Source organism: Carlito syrichta, unplaced genomic scaffold (assembly GCF_000164805.1).
Source record: "Carlito syrichta isolate Samal-C Ts95f unplaced genomic scaffold, Tarsius_syrichta-2.0.1 Scaffold305638, whole genome shotgun sequence".
NCBI classification, from domain to species: domain Eukaryota; kingdom Metazoa; phylum Chordata; class Mammalia; order Primates; family Tarsiidae; genus Carlito; species Carlito syrichta.
Window position 1 is genome coordinate 427,529 of NW_007249734.1, and position 10,811 is coordinate 438,339.

At 38.5% G+C, this 10,811-nt stretch overlaps 1 pseudogene; it reads left to right on the top strand.

Annotated features, from left to right (window-relative positions):
• The window catches only part of LOC103264261, a 102,085-nt pseudogene that overhangs the window by 333 nt on the left and 90,941 nt on the right, over positions 1 to 10,811 (top strand).

Sequence of the window (10,811 nt, forward strand, 5' to 3'; positions counted from 1 at the left end):
GAAGCCCTGGCCCCCCGCGCCCAAAGCCGCTGGCGGCCGCCCAGCGACTGCAAACGCAGCCGGGCCGAGAAAGGATTCACACCAGCTGGCCCAGGTCATACCAATAAAGAAGATCCAGCTCCTCAGACTAATTTGGGATTCATCCATGCATCTGTGGCTGCCATAGCGGTCGTCGTCGTGTCTAAACTGGACGTTAAGGCGTGTTTCCTAGCAGCGGTCACGGCCATGCGCTACAACCGCTCGACCGGGCCGGCGGGCTCACCTGGGGCCTGATGACCTGCTTTCAGTTCTGTTTAGCTATGCCACCGCAGTCATCCCCTGGGTGTATACATGCTGTGTGTCAACGACACTGTTTGCCATTATTGGCATTAGAATGCTCCGGAAGGCTTAAAGATGAGTCCTGATGAGGGTCAAGAGGAGCTGGAAGAAGTGCAAGCAGAATTACAGAAGAAAGATGAAGCGTTTCAGAAAACCAACCTCTTAAAGTGACCAGGAGATGTTGAAACCGGTGCAAACACAGCCGTGCCTCAGAGGTGGATGCATTTTATTTCACCCATTTTTGTTCAAGTCCTTACATTAACATTCTTAGCAGAGGGGGTGATCTGCTCTCAACAGCCACGATTGTTTTGGCAGCTAGAGAGGATCCCTATGGAGTCGCAGTGGGTGGGACCATGGGGCACTGGCTGTGCACTGGACTGACAATAATCGGAGGAAGAATGACAGCACAGAAGATCTCTTTCAAAACTGTGACCGTCATAGGAGGCATAGTTTGGAGGTTTTTTGTTTGTTTGTTTTTGGCGCTTGCATTTTCTGCACTTTTTATAAGTGCTGATTCTGGTTTTGGACAAATTATTTGTTTATCTGTATTTAGTTTAAGACAGGTAACTCTTGTCTTTCTGTACATAGTGTATATTACAATTAAAAGTGATGGAAAATGATGCATTTTGTAGCATTGATTTATGAGTTTGACCCATTTAATGAAAGTATCAGGTCCGAAAGAGATTATCATTAATTCTATTTGTGACACAGATTTTTTTTCCTCTATCCAGCATAATTTTGTTAATTCTGACCCGTTTCTGCTTTGGTACATACAGAATCATGTACAGTGGGGCCACCATCTGATTTTTTTTCAGCATTAACTCATTATATGGAATATATATTCTCTCCTTGAACACTTAGGTGTCTACCTTAAGATTCTTCTTGGTTAAAGAATTAATTAATTTCTACTTTTAAAAACATTTCCCTGAGTAATCAGTAATTATCACATCACATTTCCCCAAATTAGGTTTTTTGTTTTAAAAAAGAGAGAGAGAAATATGATATTACTCTTATTTAGATCAATAACATGACACAGGAACCGTCTGCCAGGCCTATACTTCCTCTTTTTGTACTGGGTAGGAGACAATATAACAACAGTCAATATTTGGCAATGTGGAATTACCAAATTAAAAGAGAATACTATAAATGTATTCAATTTTTTCTATACTGAATAAACAATAGAACATAGATACAAAGTAAAAAGTGGTATGACAAAAAATTAAAAATAGATTGAAAAAATAGAAAAATAATTTGAATCAACTGTTATTTTATGAATATATGTATAGAGTATACATATATGTATATAGATGGTATATAGATATGGTAGAAATCCTGCAGGGAAACGATTAAAGTTTGAAAAACTCAACATTCACCACATAAAGATTTTTTTTTTTTTAATTTTGAAGATGTGGGGTACAATTCAGGGTTAGATATACAAATGTTCATTATGCAGGTATCCTTGTTGATAGCTGTGGCCCTTCCCACTACTGCCAATCCCACCCACCCCCAGTTCTCCTAGCAGTTTCCAACTATAGCCAATCCCTTTCTTATAGTATTATGATAATTGTTCAAGGTCCACTTATGAGTGAGAACACATGGTACTCAGCTCTTTCTTTATGTGATAGATCACTCCGTATAATAGACTCTAAGTCCATCCAAGTTGCTGTGGCATTCATAATTTTGTCCTCCTTATGACTATGTAATATTTCATCATGTATATGTACCACATTTTTTTTATCCAGTTCTCTTTTGGTGGGCAGCACAATTGGTTCCATGTTTTTGCTATTGTAAATAATGCTGCAATAAACATGTGTGTGCAGGTATCTTTTTCATAGAGTGATTTGAGTTCTTCCGGGTATATTCCCAGTAGGAGGATTGCAGGATCATATGGAAGGTCGATTTTTAGACCTTTTAGGTATAGCCACACTGTTTTCCACAGAGGTTGTACTAGTTTACACTTCCACCAACAGCGTAGAAGTGTTGCCTTTTCACTGCATCCTCTCTAGCATCTGTGGTTTTTTGAGTTATTGACGATGGTCATCCTGACTGGAGTTAGGTGGTATCTCAATGTAGTTTTAACTTGCATTTCTTTGATGACTAGTGAGGCTGAGCATTTTTTCATGTATCTGTCGGCTGCTCGTATGTCTTCTTTTGAGAAGTGTCTATTCATATCTTTTGTCCACTTTGTAATGGGGCTGTTTGTTTTTTTCTTTGTGGCACGTTTGAGTTCCTTGTAAAGCCTAGATGTTAGGCCTTTGTCAGACATACAGTTGGCAAAATTTTTGGCTTTGCAGAAGCTTGTCAGTTTGATAAGGCCCCGCTTGTGTATCTTATCTCTTACAGCATGGGCACTTGGGGTTTAGATCAGGAATTGGTTGCCAGTTCCAATTTCCATAAGGGTATCTCCTGAATTTTCTAAGATTCTTATAGTTTGAGATTTTACATTTAGGTCTTTGATCCATTTAGACTTGGATTTTGTGTATAGTGATAGGTAGGGGTCTTGTTTTAATCTTCTGCATGTGGTCAGCCAGTTTTCCCAGCACCATTTACTGAATAGCTTCTCCTCTCCCCAGTGACTGATTGTAGAGGCTTTGTTGAAGATGAGTTGATTGAGAAATTGAGGTTTTGCTTCTGGAATCTCTATCTTGTTCCATTGGTCTATATGCCTGTTCTTGTACCAACACCAGGATGTTTTGATTATTGTAGCTTTATAACAAAGCTTGAAGTCTGGGAGCGTGATGCCTCCGGCTTTGTTTTTGTTTGTTTGTTTGTTTGTTTGTTTGTTTTGCTAAGCACTGGCTATTTGTGGTTGTTTAATGTTTCCCTATGAATTACTGTATTGTCGTTTCCAGGTCTGAGAAGAACGCTGCTGGACATTTAATGGATATTGCATTAAATCTGTAGAATGTTTTGGGTAGGATGTTTAGGGGTCCAGCCCCTTTTGCCAGGTCGTGAGATCTCCTGAAGGAGAGACAGATAGGCGAAAGACGGACGCAATATTCCCAGACACCTGCTTCCTGAGCAGATGACATCCTTTATTAGTTAACAGAAAGCTTTTATAGCATTTGTAAAAGGGGCAAGACAAAGAAAATTCCTTCACGTACATATGTTTTAAAAGTTACCACCATCTAGCGGTCTTTAGAAGAAACGAATAAGCCAAAAACAGTATCTACTTTCAGTTAATGAGTCTTGAGATAAGTGTAAAAGGAGTTTCACTTAAACTAAACATAATGCATACAAGGTTTACTTTGATTTTGGTTCCACATCACTTGTCTAATTAAAAAGCCTTAAAGTCATTAAAACAAAACTATAGATTGTACCTAGTGATAGTAGGAATATGAAGTCCATTAACTTCACCAAACAACAGTGGCTAGCATTTAAAGAATAACTATGAAAGTCACTTACTGTGAAAATACATACACTAATCTTTACTCTGCATAAACATATGAAGTGAACTAAACATAATGAAATAAAACTAACACAACTAAAATTATTATGGTTGCATAATTGCCAATGAGCTTTTAAGTTTAGGATAATGGTGATTTGGCTGTTTTCCCTTATGCTTGGCAACCTCCTGGAAAACATCTTTGTCTTAAGATAGGCAGTGGAGCAATTATTATTATCTTTGAGGCACCAATTTTATCATTGTGTGAACTTAAACTTATGAACTTAAAACAATCTTCAAAGTAGCTATAGCACTAAAACTTAATTAATGACACAAAGTAAAATCCTTGTTAAACATAACCAGAGCCTAATAATTTTTGTCAACCCTCATACATATGTATATTGATTATATAAACTTGTATGATATTACATTTACCAATTATGAGTAATACATGGATAAAACAATTATCATGTCTAGAATAGCACTGCCAGCAACTCTCTTCAAAAGAGTCCCAAATTACAGTCCTTGAAGTGCTTCAAGAAAGTTCTCAGGTGCACGATCCTTCATGTAGCAGTTCTTCTCTTTTGGACTTTTACGACCTTCAAAGTTTTTGTAATCGCCTTTCTTGTCCAGGTGTCTTCGTTACTTTTCTCTTATCCTGCAGTGTTTATTTCTAAAGAAAACTCAAAAGAAGCTTTTAATGACATTTCCCAGGCCCCCAAGGTTGCTTTCTGTATTTAGTTAATTATCATAAAAGTATCTAATTAGTATATTATGAATTCAGTGAAAACCCACTCTATAAACATTTACTTAAAATTTAACTATAGAATTAAGTAAAAACCTTAACGATTAATCTTTTATCCTAGGTCTGTGAAGACAGTGTTGTAAATCACCTACATAACTCCTAGATAAGTGTTAGAACTTATAATGAGCTCATAATGAACTTACCATAAACTTGTGCTTCTAAAAAACCTTATGTCTTAAACACTAAACTGCATAATTCTAAATCAAATAAGGAGTGAATATACGAATATCTTTTTATTCAAGCAATATCTAGTAACTTATAACCAAGTGAAAGAAAGCATTCTTGATGTGCTTCAGAGTTTAACCCTTGCATATGTTAGAAAAGACCAAGCAGCATAGTGGGAAAATGGGAAAATGAACCATGACATTCTCAGGTTAGATGTGAGTACTTCGCATAAACATGCGATTTTCTTCTTCCACGACTGCACAGAATTTCTTCAGCCGTATCAAACAGCAAAGGTGGAAGACAGAAGGGCCTCAGCTTCCCGGGCTTGCCCTGCGGCCCGGGGTCTTCGGCCCACCGGGACCCTGTCAATCATGTGGACCTCCAAGGCTGGCTCCCAACAAGGATGGAAATCTTAACAATGTTGATTCTTCCAATCCATGAGTGTGGAATATTTTTCCATTAATTTTTGTATCGTCTTTGATTTCTTTGAGCAGTGTTTTGTAGTTTTCATTGTAAAGGTCTTTGACTTCTCTGATTAGGAAGATGCCTAGGTATCTTAACTTTTTTGTGGCTATTGTGAATGGGATTGTGCTGTTTATTTGGGCTTCTGTTTGTTTATATTTGGTGTATAGGAATGCAACTGACCTTTGCACATTTATATTATAGCCTGAGACTTTATCAGTGCAAGGAGGTTTTTGACAGATTCTCCTGGGTTTTCGAGGTATAGAATCATATCACCTGTAAAGAGGGATAACTTAACTTCCTCTTTTCCTATTTGGAGATCCCCTGATTTCCTTCTCTTGTCTGATTGCTCTAGCTAGGACTTCCAATACTATGTTGAACAGGAGGGGTAAATGTGGGCATCCTTGTCTTGTTCTGGTTTTCAGGGAAAATGGTTCCAATTTCTGCCTGTTTAGCAGTATATTGGCTATGGGTTTCTCATAGGTGGCTCTTACTATTTTGAGGTATGTTCCATCTATGCCTAGAGGTTTGAGGGTTTTTATCAAGAAGAGGTGCTGGATTTTATCAAAAGCTTTTACTGCATCTAATGATATAATCATGTGGCTTTTGTCTTTACATCTATTGATTATTTAATTATGTTTATGGTCTTGCAAATGTTGAACCAGCCCTGCGTCCTGGGGATAAAGCCTACTTGGTCATGGTGGAGTGTGAGATGTGTTGTTGGATCTGGTTTGCTAGAAGCTTGTTGAGAATTTTACTATCTATATTCATCAAGGATATTGGCCTATAGCTCTCTTTTTTGTTGGATCTTTATCCGGTTTGGGTATCAATGTGATGTTAGCTTCATAAAATGATTTGGGGGGAGTTCCATCTTTTTCAGTTGCCTGGAATACTTTCAATAGGATTGGTATCAGTTCCCCCTTGTATGTCTATAGAATACTGCTGGAAAGTCATCTGGTCCAGGACCTTTTTTTGTAGGTAGTTTTCTTATGACATAGTCAATTTCCTGGGTTGTTATTGGTCTGTTTAGGATCTCTATTTCTTCTTGTTTCAACCTGGGGAGGTTGTATGTTGTCAGAAAGTTCTCCAATTTCATTTAGGTTTTCAAGTTTGTTTCCATACAGGTGTACATAGTAGTCTCTGATAATCTTTTGTATTTCTTCAGGGTCAGTTGTGACTTCATCTTTTGCATTTCTAATTGTATATATTTGGGCTTTTTCTCTCTTTTTCTTGGTCAGTCTAGCTAGGGGTCCATCAATCTTATTTATCCTTTCAAAAAACCAGCTTTGGGTTTCATTGATTTTTTTGTATTATATTTTTGTCTTCTATGTCCCAAATTTGGGCTTTTATTTTGGTGATCTGAATTATTCTGCTGAAGTTAGGGTTTTGGTGATCTTGCTTTTCCAATTTCCTTAGGTGATTTGTTAGGCTATTAAATTATGATCTTTCCATTTTCTTCATGTGCGTTCATAGATATATGAATTCCCTCCTTAGTATTGCTTTCATGACATCCCAGAGGTTTGGGTAAGATGTTTCTTCTTTTTCATTTGCTTTCTGGAATTTTTAATTTCTGTTTGGATTTCCATGTTGACCCAGGAGTTGTTAAGCATCATGCTATTTAGTGTCCGTATCTTTGTGGGTTTGAGGGGAACTTTGTTGGTGTTGATATTTATTTTTATTCCACTGTGGTCTGAGAAGGTGCATGGCAATATTTCAGTCTTATGAAATTTGTTTATACTTGATTTATGGCCGGGGATGTGATCAATCTTAAAGTAAGTTCCATGTGGTAATGAGTAGAATATATATTCTGTAGTAGTTGGGTGGGGTATTCTGTGGGTATGAATAGAGTACATTTGGTCAAGAATCACATTAAGGTTCTGGATCTCCCTGTTGATTTTTTGTCTTGACGATCTGTCTAAGGTGAGTTGGGTATTTAAGTACACAGCTATGATAGTGTTAGAGTCAATTTTTTTTAGTTTAACTAGAAGCTGCTTTATGAAAGTTAGTGCTCCTAGGCTGGGCTCAGTGGTTCAGCCTGTAATCCCAGCACTTTGGGAGGCCGAGGTGAGTGGATTGCCTAAGCCCATGGGTTTGAGACCAGCCCGGGCAATTTGGTAAGACCTCATCTCTACAATAAATAAATTTTAAAACAAGAAAAGAAAGAAAGAAAGTTGATGCTCCTATGTTGGGTGCATATATGTTTAGGATGGATATTGCTTGTTAGTGGATTGAAACTTTTATCATTATGTAGTGACCTTCCATATCTTTTTAAAACTTTGATAGTTTAAAGGACATTTTATCTGATATTAAGATCACAACTCCTGCTTTCTTTTGGGTTCCATTCACCTGAAAATTTGTTTTCCATCTCTTACTTTGAGTCTGTTGGTGTCCTTTCTGATGAGATGAGTCTCTTGGAGACAGCAAGTTATATATCATGATATTTTATCCAATTTGCCATTCTGTGTCTTTTCAGTGTTGCATTTAGTCCATTCACATCCAAGCTAGTTATTGAGATGTGAGAGTTTATCCCTGTCGTGTGGTTCTTATGGAATTTGTTGTTGCTGCTGCTGTTTGTTTATTTGTTTGCTGTCTTTCTTTTGATATTTTGGTTGATTTATGTGTGTTTTCAATCTTTTCCCTGCATTCTTGGGAAGGGCATTGTCATTCTTTTTTTTCTTTCTTCTGTGTTAAATACTTTCTTAAATATTTCTTGAAGAGCTGGTCTGAAGGAGGCATAAACTCTTAGGGATTGAATGTCTAGGAAGAATTTTAATTATCCATTGTGGATGAAACTTAGCTTAGCTGGGTAGGTAATTCTTTGTTGAAATTGTTCATCTTTGAGAACTTTGAATATTGAACTTCAATCTCTCCTAGGCTGAAGTGTTTCTGTAGGTAAGTATGCTGCTATTCTAATTGGTCATCCCCAATAGGTAGCCTGACTTTTCTCTCTTGCTGCCTTTAGGATTTTTTCTTTTATACCTACTTTGTGTAAGTAAATTACTATGTGTCTAGGACTTGGTCTTCTCATTTGTTGTCTTGCAGGGGTTCTTTGAATCTCTTGTGTTTGAATGGTCTTGTCTCTGATGAGATGACAGAAGTTTTCTTGGATAGTTTCATGGAATGTTTGTTCTAAGGTGGTCTCTGTCTCTTTAGCTGCTTCAGGGATTCCAATTAATCTTAGGTTTGGTCTCTTGATATAATTGCTCATCTCTTGGAGGCTTTGTTCTATCTCTTAAAGATTCTCTTCTATGTTTTTAACAGTTTGGGTTAGTTCCATATTTTGGTCCTCAAGCTCTGAGATTCTTTCTTCTGCTTGGTTAATTCTACTTTCCATACTTATCAGTTTGCTGTTTATCTCATTAACTGTTTTCTTTATTGTTGTTATCTCAGTTATCAACTCCTTCATTCTTTACGCTTGCCTTTTCTCATTTCTACTTATTCTCTCAATTAATATCTTGATATCTGGGTTTGTTGTTTGAGTCCAATCATTCTAGAGGCCCTTCATTGTTTGAAATCCGAAGTCTATATTTTCAGTTATTCTCCCAGGGGTCTGTATTAGACCCATATTCTTCCTTTGGTTTTTCTTCATTTGTGTAGGTTTTCCTCCCCTCCTTTTTTAACCTCTTCTTTAATTCTGTTGTTCAGTGATAGAGGGGATAGCTTTTACTTCTGTGTGCTCAGTCTCCTATTCTTCCTTACATAGATCCTCTGGCTTTGTTCAATTTTGAAGCTGGACTGGGAGTGGGGGCCTGTGCTCTTTGCAATTTTGAGATTTAATTAAGCTGTGATTCAGATGCTATCTGCAGATCTCAGTATCTGCTGACAGGTGTGTGGGCCCCCTGGAACTCACTTCCCACTGCCTTACAATTTGTCCGTGCACTGAGGGTGTATGTCTGCCCCCTGAAAGCAAAATGAGATACTAAAAAGGAAAAGAATGGAAAAAGGAAGGAGGAAGATGAAAGGAAGGTGGAGAAAGAGAGAAGAGGAAAAACAGACAGGCATACCAACTAACAAATAAACAGAGAAACAAACAAAGACAGAAAAAACAAACAAAAAACCATACAGACAATCATACAAACAAATAAAATCCCTGTTTATGTACTCACTCTCTAAAATACCCCTACACAAACAGAAAATTTAACAAAAATTAAAATAATAGAAACAAAGCAAATATGAAAACATAAACAAAATCAGAAAGAAAGAGAGAAGGAAAAAACAAAAACTAAAACAAAAAACAATTTTTTTTTTTTTGAGTTGGAGTCTCACTCTGTCGCCCAGACTGGAGTGCAGTGGCCACTCCCGGCCACCGCAGCCTTGACCTGCTGGGCTCCAGCGATTCTTCGACCTCAGCCTTCCAAGTAGCCAGAATTACAGGCATGCGCTACCATGCCCGGCTGATTTTTCGATTTATTGTAGAGATGAGGTCTCGCTTGCCCAGGCGGGTCTCGAACCCGCAGGCTCAGGCAATCCACTCACCTCAGCCTCCCAAAGGCGCGGGATTACAGGCTGAGCCACCGAGCCTGGCTACAAAAAACAATTTAAAAAAAAAACTTGTTCTGGGGCCATTTCTGTAACTCCAGGTTTCTTTCAGCTACCACCACTATATTAAAGAGCAGCTCTGGTCTCCAGGCTGTCCCCTCTGCTCTCAGTGCAGACTGATAGGGTCAGTCTCAGTGTGGGTCAGATACTCCAAGGACTACTGTGGGAAGAGGATGGATCAGATATTGACTTACCCAACTTGTCTTCTGCTTTTGCTGCTATCAATTCTCCCACTCAGATCTGATGTGTCTGTACCTGTTCCAGCATGGGGGATGGAGTGTCTGCCTCTTTAGTCAGAGCTAGGTGGGGCAATGTAGGTCTCTGCCCAATCCCAGGACAGAGAAGATGGTGCCAGTCAGCATCTCCTCATTAGCTGGAGGAATGGGTTTCAGATTTCTTTCTCCACAGTTCCTGGGGCTTGATCTGGTTTGCTGCCACAGATGATGCCCTGAGTGTAGTCCAGGTGTTGAGGAGCAACTGTTCTCTGCTACCTTCTCTCAAGAGATCCCTGAGAGCAGCGGACTATCCTGTGTGCCAGAGGCTCCAATCTCAGGGTGATGGTGGGTTGCAGTCACCTCCAGAGGAGAGCTCCGGGTGCATTAACCTGAGTCTCCCCTCAGACGGACTTTACTCACACACCGGCACACACTCACTCATGCAGAGAGTCATTATGGATACTCACTTTTGTGGAGACTCCCACACTACAACCTATTCCATCGCTGTCTTGTCTCCTCCCCCACATAAAGTTATTAACAACTTGAAAATCTGTTCAAAAGTGATTCAGTGGTCATATTAAGTACAAGATTTGGATATAAGAAGGACCTTTTTTAGGAAAGAATATGTCTATAGTATTCTATCACCATATTATTTTGAAATTATTAGTGAGAAGAAAAAATTCATGTACAGAAGGTATTATTACTTTTTCATATAAACCCACTCTTGTCATTGATATTCAAGATATTAAAATGTAAAAATATGGTAAATATTTTTCTACATCCAACAAATGTCCATTAAAATTGCTAAGTAACAATATAGGCAAACACTATAAACTATTCTGATGCTTTTAAAGATTCAAAGCCGCCGGGCTCGGTGGCTCAGCCTGTAATCCCGCGCCTTTGGGAGGCTGAGGTGAATGGA